The following is a 22,154-nucleotide window of genomic DNA, read 5'->3' on the forward strand; positions in this document are numbered from 1 at the left end:
TTCTATCTTTTCAGTTCGTGTTTGGAATCTGTTGGTAAGATTTTATAATTTTATTCATGTAGGTCTGTGTTATTCAAGGTCTGGCCAGGGATAGAAACCAAACTAATAATTTGAACATGGAAAATGTATATAAAGACTTTAGCTACTAAAAGTTGGTTAATTTCTAAAAGAGTTTAAAGAAGACCCTAATGAATACAGGAATAGCAAATGCAGAAAGAAGCTACTATTTCTAGGGCTGAAGGAAATAATACAAGGATGGAACAAAGAACATGGAAGAGGGATTTCCCAAACCCAAGGCTGAAATTCAGCCTTTGCTGGCAAGGGTGTAGCCTGCCACAGGAAAATATAGCCTAGGTCCAAGTTCCTTTTATATTTGTCCTTATGTATTTTTATAGTTTCTTTTTTATCTCTATTCTCATTTTTTCCCAGTCTCATTTCTAGATGCTTATTGCTAGTAGGGAGAGATGCTATTGATTTTTGTGTATTTATCTTTACTATCTTTACTAAATTGTATCATTTATTTGACTAGTATTTCATTAGAGTCTCTTGGGTTTCCTAAGTATTCAAACATATCAGCACAGTAGAGATAATTTTATCTATTTTTCTCAATATTGATACAAATGATTTCATTTTCTTGCCTCAGTGCACTCACTAGTTCCTTAGATAATGTTAATTTTAGCAATTTATCTATTCTACTGAGTCTTTAAAATATTGAATTCTTTCTGTCCTTAGTTAATTTTTGTCTTCTAGATGTCTCCTGTTCTGAGATGTGTATGGAGCTCTCCAACTCCCATTTTAATTTTAATTAAGATCTGCTTGTATGTTTAATGCTTTTTTTCTTTATATATTTGGCTGTTATGTTGTATGGTGCATACAGGTTTATGGATATTATATCTCTTTTATAAAGTACGCTTTTTAACATTATACTGTTACTCTTCTGTTCTATACCTTCAACCTTAAATTCCATCTTTTCTAAAATCCATATTGCTCCTTCTGCCCTTTTTTTTTTTTTTGGCCTGGCTACTCTTATCTATACTTCACATTTCAACTGTCCTTTCTGTTTCTCATTGTAGAGTCAGTAATGTAACTATCACTCTTGAGTTTCTCCAAGAGTTTCTACAGTGACTGTGCTTTTATACCTCAGCTGATCCTGTTGTTTTTAAGTGGTGGGTCTCAGTAACTCGGGATGCTACCTTCACTCAGAAGTAAGCATTAACATATGCTCTGCTCTTTCCATACCAGTTCACCCCTAAAACAGCACTGAAATTAGTGCCCTACTGAGTAGGATAAGTGGTTTAGCCATAGCCTTCACACAAGCCCCTAGCCCATTTTCCCTTACTGCCCTGGACATGCCTGATAGTAATTTTGCTCATGGGATGGCCCAACCTCTTCTTTCATGCAGAGACAGAAATGACCGGCAGGATACTCTTCATTTCTGCTTATATTAACAATAACTTCTAAGTGTTGAGTCTGGCTCTGTGGCAGGCATTTTGCATACTCAACACCCATTATTTTACTTAATTCCCACAGTAATCCTGGGAAATATATTACTATCCCTACCTTACAGATAAAGAAAGTTAGGTAGCATGCTTACAGAAACACAGCTGTAAAGATCAGGGATGGAGCCTGGCTTTTATTTCGTCTTACGTCACACTGTGCTTTTCACTTCCCCAGAGTCCTCTACCCCACAATACAGCCCCACCCTGCGCTGAGATCGGGGCTGTTGGGTGATAGAGGCAGAAAGCAATAGCGTTCCAGAATGACCCAATAACAGCTATTTCACTTATGCCACCATAACTTCTATGAGCTGAGCACCTTCACACCTCCATGGCTTAGAAATCAGATATTATCATTAAACATCTGAGAGTTCAGTACAGATCTTTCATAACAAGGTTTGGGATTATGCAGATCTAGGAATATCAAAAATTTGATCTCTTCCAACGTGCCACTGACAGATCTCCCTCCACAGGATCATGGGTATCTGTACACACTGTGCTCTTGGGACTGTGCAAGATACTGGTGTAGAAGAGCTGCAAGGTACGCTGTCATCTTCACTGAGAGTTTTGCACTTCAGTTAGGACATTTTCCCCAAAGGGAAAGTTTTTAAAAAGTAGATGGCAGAGAGCATGAGAAGGTGCTACAGTAAGTGTCTCAGCAGGTCAGACATGAGGGTCTCCCTGGGGAAGATTTAAGGAGATAATGCACTTGAACTAAACATAGAAGGAAAAAAGAAATGAACATATCAAAAGAAGGAAATAATGAGGACCATGAGAGTCAACACATGGAGGAGGAAGGGTACCACAATGAGAAGGAAGAGGGTACAGACCAAGATGGTCAAGGATGAGGGTTTGAATGAGAAAGGGTTATGACTGAAGGTAATGCTGGATTATTTTGGTGCAGATCATGCTCTGGCTAAAGACATTGGACTTGATCTGGTGGGTAGCAAAGAAGTATTTGAAAGCATTGGAGCACATAGTTGGTTACAGATATAAATTCCACCATGGTGATACCTGGAACAGCGGGGGTTGGAGTGGCGTAAGAAAGAGAGCAGTTTAGTAACTGGTCCGAGGACAAAAATGAACATTTCACAAAAGATAAACTTTAAAGGGCCAATAATCATTTGGGGGACAAAAAACTGATTAGCTTCTCAAGTCATTAAGAAAACAAATTAAAACAACCGAGATAGCTTCTTCACCACTAAAATGCAAAAAGATTTTGAAGTACAGCATTCAGTGTTATCAGAGGAAGTGACCTTGACTCTTTCATATGCTGCTGTTGAGCATATAAGACATTTCAGGAAAGGATTTAGAAATGTGGTCCAGGATTTCCCAAAACATCCAAGCCCTTTGACTTATTACCTCTAACTGAAGATCAACCAAAAGGAAGCAGTATGTCTATGTTCAACATTTTAGATACAAAGATCTCCACTGCAGCACTGTTTATTACAGCGGCAAAACATAGGAGCCACTTAAATGTTAAGGGTTAGGGAATTGGTTAAAGAATTGATGGATGATACAGTGATGGTGTGTTCCTACTGGTATAACAGGTAGATTATTTAAAAGGATGTCTACGAATACCAGTTGAGGTGGAAAGACGACCGTGAAATAATGTGCTCATCCTTTCCTATTGCTCTCCAGGGTCGCTTCTCTGATAAAGCGAGCATCTAAGTTTGCAAGCGTCTGTTTCTGGACTTCCTGTTCTGTTCCACTGGTCTATTTGTCTCTCTCTTTATGATGATATCCCTCTGTCTTAATCACTATAGCTTTATATGTCTTGATACCGAGTAGATCTAATTCCCCTGATTCTGGCTACTATGTGAAGGACAGACTTGGGTGGAGGGACAAAATGAAAGCAGGAGAACCAATTGGGCACTTCTGTGGTAATTGAATATTGGGATAGTAGTGGAAGTATTTCTGAAAAAAATTGGGGTTACTCTAGTGCTCTACAAAGCCCAGGATATTAAAGGGTAATAATCAGAACTTCTTATCCTATGTGTTGACATCTTAATAAAATATTTCAGATCAAAGAACAACTTCTCTCCTCTCAGACCAGTTTCCTAACTATCCAGGAAAAGAAATCATTTGCTAAACAGAACACTGAATTTAAGCTTCTGTGTCCCCTGCCTCCCCCATGATGTCTTCCGATTATGCATCTAGATCCAGAGCAGGCACATGCTCCTCCTACAGCTACCACATTCCCTCGGTCTCTCAACTGCATTGCCCATAAAGTGTGACTTGTCTCAAACGGTCACTGCCATTGTACACACCTTGAATGAAGACTTCAGCATGAATTCCAGCCAGTGGTGAATGAAGTGTAATCTTGCTCCTCACACAACAAGCATTAAGCAATCCCAAATGGTTTGTGCTTTTTCAGAAAAACTAACAAATGATTTCAAGGGGTTTCCATCCCTCCATGAAAATGAAATGAATTAAAGTTTAGCAAGTAGGTGGTGAAAGCTTTGCTGACATAGCTGAAAAACTCTATGGAAGAGATGATTGAAGGTCAGAGAGAGAAAATGGTCCAAGACTTAAAATAATTTTTCAGGAGTTTTCTGCAATATTGAAAAATTACCACAAGTCAGTGATGTCTTCACAGAGGTGAAGTGTTCTAGGATTTAAAGCTGTACCATCAGTAATTATGATCTAGCAACAGCATGGGTAATTCATTGGTTCTCTTAGAAGAAAATTGTATAAAGGGTAAGGTAAGAAGGTAGCTGTCTATACCTTTAAAAAGAAACCAAATGAAGAATCAGCCACAACTTTTTTAAAGTTACCTGTATTGGGAAGAAGGGAACACAGGGAAGAGGACCATTTTGAATGTCAGGAGTTAGACTTGTTGAAATATACCTTGTTCTGTACCTTTCATTTTGAAACTGTGTAAATATTTACAGAATTAAATTTTTACAGAATTAAATATTTTTTTTTACAGAATTAAAAATTTTTTTTTTACAGAAAAATAATTTTACAGAATTAAAAATTAAATATTTACAGAATTACTTGTAAATTTTTGAAAGCCATCTTCAAAATCAAAATCAAATACATGAAGCCAACTATAGGCCACATGATCACAGACAAGGACTCATCTAAATGATTTTAAAAACATAGTGATTTGATGTCCATCATTAAGGACAAAAAAAAATACTATGCTGTTTTCAGTAATAAGATGGCAGATGGTTGTAGTGTTGTTATTCTTGGACCATTGGGTGAATAGTGTGAGATAAATAAGTATTTAGATTAGTGTCATTGAGAACTGAGATTTTTAGCATGGGAAAAAGGAGCACAGCTGAAAGATCAATAGGTTAAATAAAGACTTCATAATTCTGAATTTGAATGGGAAGTATCAATGTGAACTTATGCCTGTATAGTTTACATAATTATATATATACATGTGCATATATATTATATAGTATGTATGTGTGTCTTCTTCCTGTGTTCACTAAAAGGTCTGGAAACAGTGATTAACTCATTAGCAATGACCAATCCTAGCCCATAGATTGTGGTCTGTCACTATAACGTCTCACGGAAAGAATCTAGGGCTCCGTAAGAAATGGTTGATTTCAACTCTGGTGCAGGAAATGTACCAGGTGAGCTTGGAACATTTTGTCACACTAGATAGCCAAGTCTCAGCCTCGTGAGCTCACCTGAAGAAGTCCCCACTGGCCAAACATGACACAATGTTAACCACAGTGAATTTCAATGGACCGAACTACAAACAAACCCAATAGGTTTAGATTCATGAGTTCATCATCATTCAGAACAAACAAGTGAACAAACAAACCCAGAAACTCAGGGTAACCAAATGAGGGGAAGTTCCTCACTATAGAAGTACTCCGGCTTAGAAGTTGTAGTAGAAGGAAAAGATCTCCATTTTGTGATCCTTAAAGAACCAGTAGATCTGGGCAGTGGGCATCAGTGACTGTTCACATCAGGAAAAGAGAGCTGATCAGGTGTTAAACCCCACTCGTGGAAATACAAACATTATCACCTATGAAGCAGTTTTCCCAAAGAAATGAATCTAATGATCCAAATGCCAATTTATCAGAGGTCAAGGGAATAGCAGAACATGTAAACACCACCATGGGATACAATCAGCAAAGCCAGACTGTCTGAGACTCTCTATAGGGCACATGACCCAGGTTCTTCAACAACAATAATACTAATTTAAAAAAGGACAAAAAGTGATTGAAAGGGAACCCCACTGATTAAAGAAACTTAAGAGACCTATCAACCAATCACAAAGTATGGACCTTGTGAGATCCTGATTCAAACTTTTAGAAAGTAAAACTGATAGGACAATCAGGAAATCTGAATGCTGACTAGATAGCTAATGATTAAGGAAATACTTTTAGGTATAATAATAATAATACTATGCTTATGCTTTAAAAACTAGTTCATTATCTTTTAGAGATGCATACTGAAATGATTACGGTTGAAATGATATGCCTGAGCTGTGCTTCGAAATAACAAGATGAGGAACGGGGGTGTGATAGATGAACCAAGGTCAGCCACGAGTTGGTACTTGTTGAAGGGAAGTGATTGGCACATGCAGGTTTGCTTTTTTTATAACAAAACATTCTTAGAAGACATCATTTCCTATTAGGTATATGTATATAACTCAAGACATGTCATTTTTTAAGAAACAGCCTACGTCTCCCCTCTCATGCCTCACATTCTGCCCCACTGTGGGCTCCCTTATCTTCTCTGTTAACTGCTTTCCTCACTTCTGCTGCCAAAAGTGGCTCTGATGGATCGTCAGAGGGCTGAGGAGTAGGCAGACCTGCTGAATCCCAACTTACCACATGCATGCTACAGCCCTTCCCTATTCATCCAAGAGTACATGGACCTTGTAGCTCTGATTTTGCAGAGCCCATCCATCTCATGGGCAATAATACAATGTAGAGTTTATTTTAGCAACATAACTTCTTTCAGTAGCTTTGTAAATCACTGTAGTCCAACGTTTACACAACCATTAGTAGTCTGAAGGGTTAGCTTAAAACTTTTAGTTACACTTTGTTGTATTGTATTGGGAAATCATATGTTGTAGTAATGACAGAGAGGAGAGCTTGTGAAGCTCTCTTTGTAAATTTCCAGACCAAGGAAGTCTTCAGAGGCATGGCCTGAGGCCTAGAGGGAGAATTTTATCATGTACTGTCTCATTTTGTTCTTTGAACACCGGTGATCTTGAGCGCCTGTCCTTAGCAGAACATATACTTTGTGCTTTAGTCCTGCCATCAACTTGCCAGTGGCTTGGTTTTCTGCCTAACAGGAGTTGAACAGAGGGGTAAAAGGGACAAAAATGTTGTTTCCGCATCCTGGTCCCCTAAGACTCTTGGGGTTCACCCCTGAAGGAATCTCTCTCGGACAGAATGGTAATAAGGTAAGAGGCTCTTCTGTATTGCCCAGCAGGGGCCTCTGTGGCTCTAGGTCAGTGTGTGTGGTGGGGGATGCAGGATGGAGCTGGATTCTGCTCATCTGTCCATCCCGTCCAAATTTCCTGACCCGTGAGCCATATTTCATAAAAGACAATACAGCTCAGCTAAGGGGCCATGGAATGAATAGCCTCCCAACTGGTGAGAAATGGAGCTGAGAAGCAATCTGACAATTTCTCCCTCTCAGAGGAGATGGATCAGGAGACTTTAGAAACCTCCCAGTCTCACAAATTCAAGTCCCCAGGCCCAAGTTCTCTAATTCTGCACGCAGGAAAAGTTCGAAGCCTCAGGACAGGCGGCAGCTACAAGTCCGTCTCTGGATGCTCGACTCATTAAACTCTGTGAAAGCAATTTGACAGCATCTGGGACGTGTTTTGTCATGAGGGGTGGGATTGGCACTGTTATGTATTTTAGCTGGGAAGAGGTGTGTATGAAGGTGTCTGTGTGCAGGCATATGTTTCAGACGTAGGTGTCACTGTGTATGTGTGTGTTTGGGATGGGTGTGAGTTTTTTAGCATTTCATTACTATTTTTGTTTTGTGTTGTTGCTGCTGAAGAAATGCCCCTAAGTCCCTGAATCTGATTCATCTGGAAATTCTGTACTTCTCTCCTGTGTTACTAGGAGCACAAAGCATTCTTCCTCTGAATCATTTTGACCTGATGATTCTGGGCAGCCACAGAGAATCACCTCTGAATATTATACTTCCCTTTCCTTTTACCTAGAGGGGCAAGTTGTCATTCTAATTAAACAACAACTTTATTACATGACACAAGGAACAAGATTTCTGAATTACTTTCACTAAATTCCAGTTTAAATAAAGTCTTGCAAATAATTACTCGACCATAAATTATTTACCCATTAATTCTTTATTTGAATTTGGAAGAATTCAAATATGTTTTCTGGCAAGTGCTCCATGATAAGTGACTTCCTTAATTAGCAGTAAGTGTGTTACTCTTATAATTTCTAAAGTGTGATAAGCGCCACGGAGTGATTTCTGTTTCATGTGTTCTTTTTGAACCCTTTCTCTCTCTTTAAAAAAAAAAAAATCTTGTTTAATAGATCACAGACGTGATCTTTTAAACTGTTTTCAGTAGTTATGCAAAATCTTCACAAAAGTACCTGTGGGCAGACTACAGGGACTTGTCGACTTTAATCAGCCACAAGAGTAGGCAGGATTTAGAAGTCATTTCTCAACTCAGGATCACCTGCAGAAAATGAAAAAGTCCCAGGGAAGACTGCTGAGTGTAAAATGCCATTGTGTACATAGACTTTCATGGACTCTGAAAAGCCCTTTTGACTCCTTGGAAATAGAAGCTATGTTGGAAGTGGAAAGAGTAGAAAAATTTGTGTGACATGTACATGTGAACGCAGCACTGATGTTTGGGCTTGAAAAAGAGCGAAGAGGTCTAGGAAGGGGCTCATAGCCACTGAAAGTCTTAACTGCTTGCCCAGAGGGGCTGGGCTGAGACCTTGAAGGGGAGGGGAAGGGCATCAAGATCAGCGAGCGAGCCTTTGAACTATTTGACAGTGATATTGACTTCAGAGCCCTAAACCAGACAGCAATGATCCGAGAACTGGCAAAAGGCACGGAAAATGGGCTCAGCATGAGGATGGAGAAACCGCCTTTAAAGGAACCGTGGTAACAGATCATTGCTATTCAGGAGAAGCTGTGGAGCTCACTCGTGTCTGCTACAGCAAACCAAGGTGAGCAATACCAGGTTGCAGGGAACACACAGGGGGGTCCTGCTGGCACATGGAGCTCCCTGCCCTGCCTGCGCACGTCTCCTGGTGTGACCTTGGGCAGCTGGGCCAACTGCTCTGGGCTTCATTTTCTTCACCTATAAAGCTAGGGGTCAGAATGGCTGACTTTAAGAACCCTTGCTGATGGAACATTGTACAATTCAACAATGATGTATGAGAGCTTTCCAAAGGATCCCATTATACCTAAAAGCTTTTTTTTCCTCTCTTTGTTCCTAGACATTTTACAGGTCTGTGTAGCCAGCCACCCATGTACCCACCAGACACCCACCAGAAAACAGGGAAGGGCCCGTTAAGCCTGAGATGGCGATAAGCGGAAAGAGCATGACTTAGACTTTCCTGTGGCTGGTGGGGCCTGTATAGGTTGAGTTTCAAAGCAAGTGGTACCAAAAGAAAAGAAACCAGCAGTCTCTCTCACTGCCCAGGGTTGCCCCTTGCCTGGACCAGGGCGGTGTGCTGTGCATGGCCACCCTGGGACAGATGCCTCTTCTACTTGACCCCAACAACACAGTGATCACACCAATAGCCCCAGCATACATGAGGGGGAAAATTACAGCCAGGAAATTGGAGGTGAGCCTGCATTGTAGTACGGAGTCAGCACACGATGGGTGCTTTACTCTGCACCAGTTACCAACTCTAGGCACCTCCGGGCTTCCTATTTATGTTCATATACCACCCAGTTAACAGCCCGTTAATGGTTGCACACACGTACCAGCTCTACCTTGTCACCACGGCCCTGCAGCTCTTAACTACCTCCAACCCACCTTCCCATATAATAGAACCTTAATTAATACTCCCAGTCAGGCAGAACACAATCTTTTTTTTTAAATCAAATGTCTTTGATGAGAGGATGTGTGCAACTTATCAAATGTAGCCATTCCGTCATTCCCTGAAACAGACACCCAGGTGAGAATGCAGCTCAGTTACAGTGACATGTGCCAGGTGGCATGAAAGCCGTCACCGTACAATCTGTGTTCTGCCTAGGTTTGAAGCGTGTCCAGAGAAAGGCAGCTGCAGCCTATCTGTTCTCACCAGTGCTGGTCTTTTCTGGTTACGTGGCAACCAGAAGCCGGAAGGTTGAGGGTGGGAAGCTGGGAGCTCAGTGTGAAAAGTTTGGCCCTTGAAGTTACAGTTTCAAGTGAGGAATAATTCCTTGCCTAGCGGCATAGAAGGACTCTTGTGTGTGTCCTAGAGCCATATCACTGACAGACTGACCAGTGATCTATTGAAATAATTTCACAGGGCATGTTTCGAGGGATTTGGAGCCTCAAATGTGTCTTGACTGTAATCTCAGAGCCAAGGAAGGCCCATCCTAATTCTAAGTAATTAAACTGAATGTTTTATACTGAATAATAGCTTTTGGTTGGAAGTGCACTGCCGCTTGATCCTGGCTGTGCATCTGAATTGCCTGCAGTGTGTTAATAATATAGATGCACAGACTGAGTCTGAATCTTCAAGAGCAGCTAGCATCCACATTTTTAAAAGGATCATAGGCACTTTTGCTGCGAGGCCAGGATGGAGACTCACCAGCAAGCTTCTTTGTGGTTAGGACTTTTTGCCCATCTTACTTGGTTTTCCTGTAACATGTGAGGCAGGAATGGTCTCCATTATATGGGTGAGAAATCAGAGAAGCTCAACAATTCCCAGCACTTTCTCAAGGCCACAGAATCAATGCACAGCTAAGGTAGCCTGGACTCCCCACACAAGCACTTTCTTCACAGGTGTGTGACCTTCGTAGATGCACAGGGTAGGGTGCTTAAGAGCCACAAGCTTGGTTTAAAGCTATGCTGCTACCATCTTGAAATTCTTAATAGTTTTTGAAGAGGGCATCACATTTTCATTTTGCACTGGGCCTCCCCAGTCCTGTAGCCAGTCCTGCTGCATAGACCATTGCACTATGTGGCTACAACTGTAATAAATCCATTCTGCAGAATAGGGAGTGCTTCTCTCCAAAGTGAGTCCTAGTTCTAGAGTTATTAACTTCAGTGTGCTAGAATGGCAACCTAGGAGAGAATAGTAACAATGTATAAAAATACTTCCATTTATTGAACACTGTGTTTTGAGCTTTCTATAAATTGTATCAGCGAATCCTCACAAAAACCCAGTGCAATTTCTGTGACCATTAAGGAAACTGAGGCACAGAGAAGTATAAAAACAGAGTTCATGTTGTACATGATTGTATATGTCTATGATGACAGTGGATTCTGGACTCAAATTAGCTGTGTGACCTCAGGCAAGTTACTTGACATCTCTGAATTTTGATTTCTCAGACAGTAAAATGGGAGTGATAAATAATTGCTTCAGAGAATTGTTTTGAAGATTAACTAAGTTAATATGGACAAAGTGCCTAGCACATAATAGATTCACAATGAATGTTGGGGCCTTTAGCAACCTTTGCCCTCAAGAATATTACCCATTACATATCAAAATAGGTATTTAAATGGTACCTTACTTAAGGATCTGAAGTGTTTTTTCACAATACTGGTAATATAGTCAAGGTGCAATTAGCCATACATTATAATATTTTTAAGTGATTCAAGTGACACTTCTTATGTCTAAGTGTAATCTTTCCCACTTTAGCATTTATCATAGTTTAATAACTACTGAATGCTGTTGAATTAAAATACTATTCTGTCTGGGGATACATTGACCCTTAGCACCATGAAGCTCATCCAAAGCTCAGCTAGAGCCTAGGAAAAAGCTCACCAGAGCAACTGAACTTACTTGTTCTTTGGAGACCATAAAAGACTGTAAGTGAAATGTGGAGCCAGTGACTTTGGGGGGGAAACCAGACTGCTTCACGCCTACATAAAGAAAAGGCATAGACTAACGACTTACTCATAATAATATCTCTATAACATTTTACAGAGCTGTTTTTTTACATTTGATCTACCTAACAACTTGTACAGTAGGATGGGGATGTGGGATGAAGACCTTCTTTAACTATCTCCTCTATATATACCTGCCAAAGTGTACCTACTGTGTACCTGCATCCTGTATTTGGTGCTGTATGTATATTCGCTCAGAGTTCTCATACAATCTGCATGATAAGTAGTATCACCCATTTTATAGATGACAGAAGTAAGGCTCAGTAGATAGAACTCATCTGCTGGATGGTGGAGGATGTCCAGAGACTATATTCACGTCTCTTCCGCTCTTTCCACTCCCAAGCCATATGTTCTCCATTCTCTTTGATGCAAAGGAAGAGGCCAGGCATAAGGAAGGCAGTCAGTAAATATTTAGTGAATGAAGGAATGTGAGCTGGAACAGAAGAACACCGGAATATCTTAATGACTGTATGAACTGGCTTAAACACATGACCCCATCAAATACACCATTGTTTCGAATTATTCAAAAACTGTGAAACAGTTGTTTTTCTGGCCATTTTTCTTTTCTTTATGGCACACTGTACTTCCTCTACTTCCTCCTCCACACCATGAAATGCACCAGGTTGATTTAAGGGCATGTGGTCTTCTGGGAAGTTAGCCATCTTGGTTCAACAGTCTCCTGGGATCTCCTTCTGTCTTGTTTATCTCAGACTTGGCTCCAAAGCCACAGAGTTCGATTCTCTCAGTGACCATTCACTGGGAGGGAATTTAATATTTCGTAAAGCCATACGAGGTCACTGAAAGACAAAATCCCCTCGCTCTTCAGAAGAGTTCCCTAGTGAGCTCCTCAGGACCTGGGAGACTGGATGAAAACTGCTCCTGGGTGGGAGAGACAGTGTGTGCATGCCTGGGTGCCATACCCACGCTCAGTGTTGAGTCCCGCAGAGGGAAGGCACGGACCCCACAGGCAAATCATTCATGATGTGGGTTCCCAGACCGGGTCCACCGAATGTTGAGAACTAGATTAAATAAGACCCCTTTTCAGAACTTTAGAATCCCAACCAAAACAGGAGATAGTAGGGTACAGTGATTTGCACTTTCCTCTGCAGCCTTGACATGGTTATACAGACCTCCAAGAAGCACTGAAACTTGGAGTCCTTGCCTGATCCCAGAAAAAAATTACACATGCAGTATTCACACACACAACTTCATAAGCATTATCAAGTGATTTGTGAAATTTGTGGATTGCCCTTTAGAGCCACTGTTCCATGGAATTTCTTTCCTGTCTCAAAACAGTCCCCAAGACCAGTGTCTTTTCTCTTCCCACCTGTCTCTTGCTGTCATTTGTCCCACTTAGGAGTCAAAGTGGCAGGATTTTATTTTCTATAGTTTTTTTCTCACCGTGTTGTATCATAAGTCCTTTTCCAGGTTGCCATAAAATCTTCATAATGATCATTTCTAATGGCTGCAAAATATCCCATCCAGTAGCTGTCTCAGAATTTCCTGAATCACTCCCTCATTGCTGGCCAAAGCCACAGTTCCCAATTTTTTGCAATTTTAACTAACACTTCAGCAGTTTGCTACCGGCATTGCCCCTTCCCCATTAAGGCTGCCAGACCTTCTCCATTCTCTTGAAGCATCCTGGTGGTCCTCATTTTCATTTATTGATTTGAATGTACTTGCATCTCTCCTGCCTGCCTGACCAGAAAGCAGGGTTTGTCCTCAACTGAAGGCTTGATTCTATCCCATTTCTCACCACCAGCAGTCATTCCTTATTTTTCTCTTGTGCCCTTTGGTTTGCCCTTCACTACACGTGCCCACGTCCTCCTTGCCTAGAGAAATCTCTCTTGCCTCCATGAATTTGCATGGGCTGATTCCTCTGCCTGGAATACTCTTTCCACCTATACCTGGGAATTTCTACCAAGCATTAGACTGAGACAAAACATTCCTTATCGGGAACCTGGAGGTAACTCTGTGAGGATGGTTTATTATAGTAAGTTGGGGTTTCGGGGGCTAATGTGGCTCAGAGCCCCTGTTTAAGGATTTCAGTCTTTTCAGAAGTGGAGATCTTGGGAATCTACCTAAGTTCCTGAAGCAGAATAACGTACTGGAGAAAGCATAATGTTTAGAATTGACCAGACATTAAATCAAGTTTGAGTTCCACCATTTAATAACTCTGTGACCCCACATATGTTGCTGAACACCGGCTTCCTTATCTGTAAGAGGATTCATGAACTACTGTTTGGCCTAGCGCTGACCCAATAGCCAGTGCTCTTCCGTTGCAGGCCTTTGTACCCCAGCAATGTCCAGCTTCATGCCTGGCTCAGAGTAGACACAGTAAATGTTTGTTGAATGCATGAACACTGACTGATAGCTCCAAGGTGTGGGCACCAGCCCTCATCTGTGTCCCTGCCCATCACAGCCTGGGCAGATGAACAGGCCGCACCTGCCGCAGCCCAGGGCTGTCTCCACGGGCAGCGGAAAGTCTGTGGTTGTGAGCGCACACATGGCCGGGCAGCAGCTGTCTCCAGAGAAGGTGGTGGCACCACGCCAAGTGCCTGTGGCCTCTCCACAGAGGCGCTGTGATAACGACGGTCTCTCATGTTCCCCCTGTAGAGTGCCTCTCTTCTCAGAACATGTGGCACTTTGCAGGCATCATCTCAGGGATCGTCCCCGCAGGCCTCTGAGGGGCTGAAAGCGCCCACAGCCAGCCGCATGCCCTGCTGGCACACGGTGGAGGAGGGTAGATAATAAGAAAGATGGGAGGGAGAGACGAGGCGCATGTTCTTATTCTGTAGGTGGAAAGATGGCAGAGGGAGGTTTCCATGGTTCATCCAGCATCAGTGGGGCACAGGGAACAGATTCGGGCTGTCACTTTGGTCTGGGCACCTCTGGGCAGTTTGAGGATGTGTGTCAGGCCCCGCTGGTCTTGGCTGGAGCTTGTTCATACCTCTGCCCGGCCTGGGGGCTGGGCATTGTCTGTAACCCTCCCTCAAGTGGTCTAAGGCCCACCCATGGCAACTATGCGATGGGGGAAGAAGGAGCTGAAACCTCACATACCCAGAATGCTCCCAAGCTAACAGTTCAAGTCCATAAACTCCTTAAAATTCAGTCCCAAATCTTCAGAACCACACAGAACAAAAATGTCCTATAACTCACCAGGTCAAGTTGGGATAACGCTGTTTGCTTCCACCCAGGAGTTCCCTAGCCAAGCCTCACCCAGAGATCATGCTTGCCTGCGCTTCTTTGTGACACTCGGCTGATATGCAATTATCTGTTTATTAGCATGATTATACTTATCATTACACATATAGTCTCCTTGACCAGACTGAAAGCTCTAGGAGGTCAGAGAGGACTTTTGCCTAGTTCATTTTGTATATACCTATTACCAAGCATATAATGTTTGTCGAATGAATGAATGCATTATAAAATTTAAATGAATAGGAAAAGTATAAGCTGACAAAAATCAAGTAATAGGAAAAGAAACACCATGTACCAAGCTGGGATTGGCATTTGTTACAGATATACCTGCCTATAACCTTACTTGTAACTTCTACCTACAGTTGTAAAGTGAAATTAGTTATTTTCTGTGTTACACAGAATTAATGGTATAAATTTCTACGGCTCCGTGAAACCAGAGATGCTATCTGTCTTGCTTATCCGTTGTATCCTAGGAATTAGCATAGTACATAGCACAAATTATGTACTAAATAAATATTTGTTGAAGGATGGATGGAAGGAGCCTGCAGATGCTTTAAAATTCACCAATCCATGCCCCATTAAGAATATTGAATAATTAAGACACAGCCTAATTGAGCTTTTTCTTTGGATTTTATTTATTTATCTTGATTTATCATTATTCCCTGCCTCATTTAGAAAAAAAGCAATTTTGAGGCCCAAGCAAAATAAGTCTATTTCGCACTTTTCTTTTACTCAACAAATACTTATTAAATGCCTGCTCTCCTTTTGGAGACTGACTTACTCCACTTAGCATGATGGCCTTAAGGTCCACCCACCTTGTAGCATGTGTCAGATTTCCTTCCTTTTAAAATCTGAATAATACTCCACTGTATGTATACACTACATTTTCCTTATCCATTCATCCACTAATGGACACTTGGGTTGCTTCCACATTTTGGCTATTATGAATAATGCTGCAGGGAATGTGGGTGTAGTGAATGATACCTCTTTGAGTTACTGCTTTCCATCCCTTTGGACTACCACAACCTGTTTTAAGTCTTTTTATCTTACTTTACTAGTTCTGCCTTTTATGTAAACTAACATGATACTCTTTTTAAAGAGATACCAAGCTGCCAGGAATTTTATTTGACAACTCTGTTAACTGTTTTGGATTCCTTAATTCTGAAAGCCTGACCGCCGTCCCCCAACACCCACATTAGGATGAGGCTCTTGTTCATTTTTACCTCCAGGAGACAAGACAGCTTCATCACTGTAAACTCGTGCAGGCAGTTCCATAGGCTGGCAGGCCAGGGTCCTGTTTGTCCTGCAACATCTTGCATCAAACCATATGTCTTGGTCATATTCCAGGTATTGAAATGTTAGATCACCTCATCCATGGTTCTGGATGCTTTTTGTGACTGATTTGTAAGATAGTCCACAGTCCTTCAGAACGTTCTGTGAGGTATGCCACGTGTGTCTGGTGAGGCCTGACACACGTTAGACACTCCTGCTGTAAATTGGATGCGCCAGCCCCTGTAAGCTGGTGCCCAGGTGTGAATTAGATAGAGACGCTTTCAACTGCTCCTTTGGCCTCGTGACTGTGCCTGGGCAATCCTGTAGCTGTCCAGGCCTCCAGGCTGCAGGCCTGACCTCAGCTGCCCCCAGGACGGGGAGATTCCAAAGTAGGTAGCGGTGGGGCATTAGAGCAGCTCCTACATCCTGTTAGCAAACTGGAAAAACACAGAGCTCTCAGAGATCTGAGTTTCTGCTGCTCCAACTCCTCCGGTGCAGACCTTCCTTAGACAGGGACTGTCGTGGGGAACAGAGATCTTGGGTGGGGGGGGGCAAAGGCACAGAGGCATGTACTACAGGGTGGAAAGCTCATCTATTATTGGCTGCTTTAATTCTCCCAAATCATGTTGGAACAAGTTGTCTGGGAGGGATTTCCCCTTCATATGAAAGTCGCCTACTAAGTTCCTCTGGGAATACATCTGTTCCCGAGGAAGCTCAGAAAGGGAACAGACGCATTGATTTAGGTCGGGTATGAGCATGGAGGCAGAGGGCTGGACAGCATGGTTAGAGGGAAGTTGACTGTTTTTCAGAGTTGATGTGTATGAGGAGAAGCCCTTCCTGTTGCCCAGGATGTTGTCATGTGTTATGGGGGAGAACTGTTAACCCTCATCTTCAAATAAATAAAGGTGGTAACTTTGGTACTTTCCAAAAGTAGCAGTAAAAAGTAGTCTCAAAAACCAATAATGTTATCTGTGAGTACATATCTGTGCATGCAAAAGTTTAAAAAAGAAACCTTTTTTTGATGAATGGACATCAAACCACTAATTTGCTTACCTCTACAAAGGGGGAAGAAGACCAGAATTGGGGGTAATCAAAGAGAAATTCTGCTTTATCAGTAGTATCCTATTTTTTAGAAAGGAATATCTTCTCATATGTGTTGTGCAGTTAAAAATTAAATTTAAAAGAGAAAAAGAAAGTCACTTCTTATCTATTTCTGTAGAACTAGCCACCACCTCAAGACCTGCTTAAAACCACAACAATGCACTATTTCGCACGATTCCAGCTGCGGTGGATTCTCTTCATCACTCAGTAGCTGAGGTCAGCACGGAGCTGCATGGAATGTGAGCTAGGCTGGAGCGCCAGGGTCTTATCATGTCCTTATCAAGCCTGTACTTGCACAGTGTGCTCGTTTTCCATTGGCGAAGCACATCATATGACATCAGTGGAGTCAGCGTGAGAGGGCTGTGAATACTGGGAGGTGTGGGTCTTTGGGGGTCACCAGTGTAACAGGCTACCAGCCTCCTTCAGTTATTTCAGAGCACATGATTCTCTTGGGGACAGAGATCAGGCATGTAATGTGGCAGTTGCTGACACCTTCCAGGCTTTGGTGAGCTTTCCTAGATCTCAAACTCAAAATTCCCAAACTAGCCACTTTTCCTTATTTGCACTTACACTGGCCTTTGCTTTTCCATCATCTCTTCCTTTCTCTTCTTCCCTCCCTCAACCAGTATTTTTAGGGTGGAAGGGGTTAGAAGTCTGTTGATCCTCCATTGCTTTTTTTTTTGCATGGTTACCTGAACTGTCCCATCATGTAAATAGAAAAACTGTTACCAGCAGCTTGCAAAGATATAACAAAAGGGACAGCATGGACTTGTATGTCCCCCCATCAACCTAGAGAGCTCTCAGTTATTCAGCATTTATTCAGCACCTCTCCACCAGGCACTGTTGTGCGTACATTAACGCTGTATTCTCAGGGGTAACAGTGCCAGCTCTGGATATAGATGACCCAGCATCAAATGCTGCCTCCACACTACATAACCTTTGGCAACCTTCTGTGCCTCAATTTCTGTGCTGGATCATTGTGAGAATTAAATTAGTCCATTAGCTCCAGTAAGGCTACATATGGTTGTGGTTATTATTATTATTATTATCATCATTACCTGTATCTTGCTTAGTTCTCCCAACAACCCCACATTGTAGATATTAGCCCTCTCATTGTACCTATCAGGAACCTAAGGCACAGAGAAGTTGAGTAACTTACCCAAAGCCACAGAGCTAATAAGTGGTAACCTAGGATTCAAGCTGACTTCTGTCTGTCTTTGAAGCTATGCATTCAATCACTGCATAATATTGTACCCAGCCTTATAGCCCCTCAAACAAGGTAGGTTTTGGTGGGTGATCCTTATTTAGTTTTCTACAAACAGTTATTTGATTATTTTTTTAAAATCCCATCTAACAAGACCTGCCCTGTGATCAATACCCATCCACACTGAATCTTTAATGCTCTGTCTTATCAAATTAGCAGCTTCCACCACAACTCAGGGTGGAAATAAATGTTTTCTTGACCTTAAACACACATCAGCTGGCAAACACTTGTGCCTCAGGGCTCCTCTGGCTGTGGGTGAGGGGAGCCACTCACAAACACATCCGCTCCAGCCTCGTGGGAATGCAGCTCTGGACAAGCCATGCCACCGCTGGCCCTGAGAGGCCCAGCAGTCATGGTCCCTCCACCCCCAGGCCTCCCTGTCCCATCTTCCAGGACCTCTATGTCTCTGCATGCCCTTGGGCATACAGCCAGGCAGCCTCTGGTCTCCACTTTATCCTAAACTCAGCCGTGATAACAGGAGGCCTCTCAGCCACCCGGTTCTCCCCTCTCCAAATGCTCCTGTCCTCAGCTCCTTTACTTAGTAGCCACAAGTGCCGCCCACCATCCTACAGGCTCTAGTCCAACACTTGTCACCTGTACAAGTTTCTGCATAGATTGTGTCATTCTTCCGGGTAGTCGTCCTCCACTCCGGCCGAGCCCCTTGCCCCACCAGTCCCCTGTTTTGCTCCGACCTCCTGTTCTGTGCTCACATGGTGCCTCCTAGCTGCAATTCCCTTCTCCTTCCTTCTTTGACCATTTGAGGTCAAATAGTCTTTCACACTTTGTTAAAGCTTCACCATAAAACATTCCAGAAGAGTCCAGGCCATTTTTTCCTTTACCTCTTCTAAACGCCTTCAATTTTGCAAGTCTAAAGAACGCAATTTAGCAGTTAATTTTCTGTTACCTCGTGTTGTCCTCCTTCGTGAGCTGCAGCACCTCCCTAGGCAAAAAGCAAGATCCTCGATTTCCAAGAAAATATTAAACCTTTTCTTATAATCCTCGTTAGAATAAAAATAGATAGCATTTATTAAGTCTCACTAGGTACCAGGTACTGTTTTAAGCAATTTACAAGTATTACCTTGTTTAATCCTCACAGCTGCCTTCTAAGGTGACTCGTTATTACCTGCATTTTGCCCATGAAGGACCAAGGCCCAGGAGTCAGATGACTGGCACCATGTCATTGGGTGACCAGCGAGGGAGCCAGAATTTAAATCCCAGCTGTATGACCAGAGTGTGTGCTCTTAGCTACCAGGCCCCTTATGTCTTAACACAGAGTTACTTCACAGTCACTACCCATTGTGAAATTGTTCCCTAAAGTCTACACTGTCACAGACTCTATGGAGTGACCACATACAATGATGAGATATAATCTGGGTACATTTCTCTATTGTACCTGGCAAATTACCCCAAAATCTTGTGGCTTCAAACATTTTCATCGTAGCTTCTTTGGGTTGGAAATCCCAGAAAAGCTTACCTGGAGTCTCCAGTTCTAAGTCCCTCTCAAGCCTGCAGTCAAAGTGCCAGTCATCTCAGGGCTTGACTGGGAAGGTCTGCTTCAAACGCACTTACCAGGTTGTTGGCAAGATCCAGGTCCTCGCAGGGTTTTGGCTGGAGGCGTCCTTGGTGCTGGCCACAGAACCTCTCTGTTGTGTGGCTCACGGCGTGGCAGTTTGCTTCCTCTGACCTCGGCAAAGGAGAGACAGAGCGACAGAGCACCAGCAAGACAGGAGTCACAGCCTTTGTGATCTAACCCTGGAAGTGACAGCTATCACTTTTGCCACAGTCTGTTCATTAGGAGCAAGTCACTAAGTCCAGTCCACCCTCAGGCGGAGGGGATTACACAGCGGGGTGACTACCGGGAGGTGGATTCCACGGGAGCCGTTTCAGAAGCTGCCTGTCACAAATCCATAAAAGCGATTAGAGGAGGCCTTGCTGAAGAAGGAGCATTTACAGTGAACCCCGGTGGCTGAATAAGAGTTGGCCAAGATCAACACATGGGATGGGGAAGACAGACAGAAGGAAGAGTCTGTGGGAGGCCCTAGAAGGAGCTGGGCTCATTCAAGAGACAGCAAGATATTTCATGACACCGCAGTGTGAGGGCGGAGCGGGAAGGGGACCCAGAATGGACCTGGGGAGGCCCCGAGGGCAGGCCCAGAATCCTCCTCTTCCCAAGAGCAGTGAAAAGTCCATGAAGGAGTTTAGGGAGTGGGGCAAGGGTATGGGGACATGTTAGAGAAGACCGGAAGGACAGGCAGGGAACTCTTGGAGCTGGGGAGAAGAGATAGGGTGAGTTTGAGATAAGATTTGGGTGAAGAATTGACTCTTATCAATCTGCTGTCCAAGGTAAAGGACTATTCAAATTCCCAAAACTGAAAACTTCCTGCTGGGGGAGACCTGATTCCTTCCACACTTTTGTCTGCTGGTTCTGGATGAAGTTATCATCTTTAGGCTCCTTATAGAACCCAGAGGAAAGGGAGCTGTTTAGGGTAAATCCTCTCATTTGCTGGCAGGACCCTAGCACTGAGGTGGCTCATCCAGGAACAGGCTGTGGGTTCTCCATGGGTCTATTTCCAGTGTTTCTTTATCTCTCTCCCTCTCTCTCAGATCTAAAAGGCTCTAGCCCTCTCTCTACTCTTACTGGGCATCTGAGATGCCTCAGGCCACTAGTCATTCCCTTCTCGAAGGCCTTTGATTGTTTTCCTGTCCTATTTCTCCTCTCTCTCAGTGTTTATCATTATCATTAACACTTACGTCTTAGTTTGGATTTTCTTAGCAATGGAACCAGGGATACCAATTTGAGAAACCATCAGTCTGGGAGGTGATCCCAGAAAAACACTAGGAGGGGAGTGGAGAAGGGGAAAGAACCCATAAAATGCATATTATTGAGGAGGTTCCCATGTGGATCGCTGGAGCTTCGCCCTGCAGGACCGCCCCAAGAGGCAGTACAGAACACATGTAAGTGTCCCCCCCATAGGGTGAGAGAGAAAGCCTGGTCCGTCACTGCTTGACTGCTTCCCACCCGGCTGGCTCTTCAGTATGGCCTGGGGACCGAGAAAGCTCCAGGAGGAAGCCACCAGCGTTTGTAGCCAACAGCCTTTGCAGGAAGGGTTATAAGAGGACATGAGCAGCTTGACAAAACCTTATGTAATAGCGTTAGCTAAAATACTTTCACCTAATTAGTCTATTTCATCCTCACAGATCAGCTCTCTCAATCCCCCCCCTCCCCCCCCCCCCCCCCCCCCCCCCCGCACATGAAGGCGCTTAACAAATGTTAATTAAACTTGTTGGTGTGGCCACTGTGCTGTCCAAGGTCGTTCAGCTCATAAATGTCAGAGCTGGGACTCCACCAGGTCACCGGTGCCGAGTCCACTGGTCTCGAGACTGTAGAGCAAGGAACGTGTCACTGCAGAGAGACGACTATCTCAGCTGTGGAGACAGGGCGAGGAGAGAGGTGGGACGGGGGAGCGGACCTTGCAGCACTGCCGTCTTGCCCTGGGTCAGCCCAATTAGCAGGGTTTGTCTGATGAAATTATAAAGCAGAAAACCCCAGAATGACCTCCGGGGATGTACATGGGGATGCAGGAAGAACAAACGAGGGTGATAAGTATGGCCTGACTGTCTCTGCCAAGCCAAAAGCACCCGACCGAAGAGCAGTCATTCAGGAGCGGCCCTGTGTCTGCTTCTGGAGACCAAGTTGAGCTCCCCACCTGCTGGTGGGAGGAAGCCCACATTCAGGTAAAAGCTTGTTGATTCCTTGGTGGTATTTATTCTTGGCCATAATCTCTTTATTTTAGTGCCATGA

Source organism: Manis javanica, chromosome 17, assembly GCF_040802235.1.
Source record: "Manis javanica isolate MJ-LG chromosome 17, MJ_LKY, whole genome shotgun sequence".
NCBI classification, from domain to species: Eukaryota; Metazoa; Chordata; class Mammalia; order Pholidota; family Manidae; genus Manis; species Manis javanica.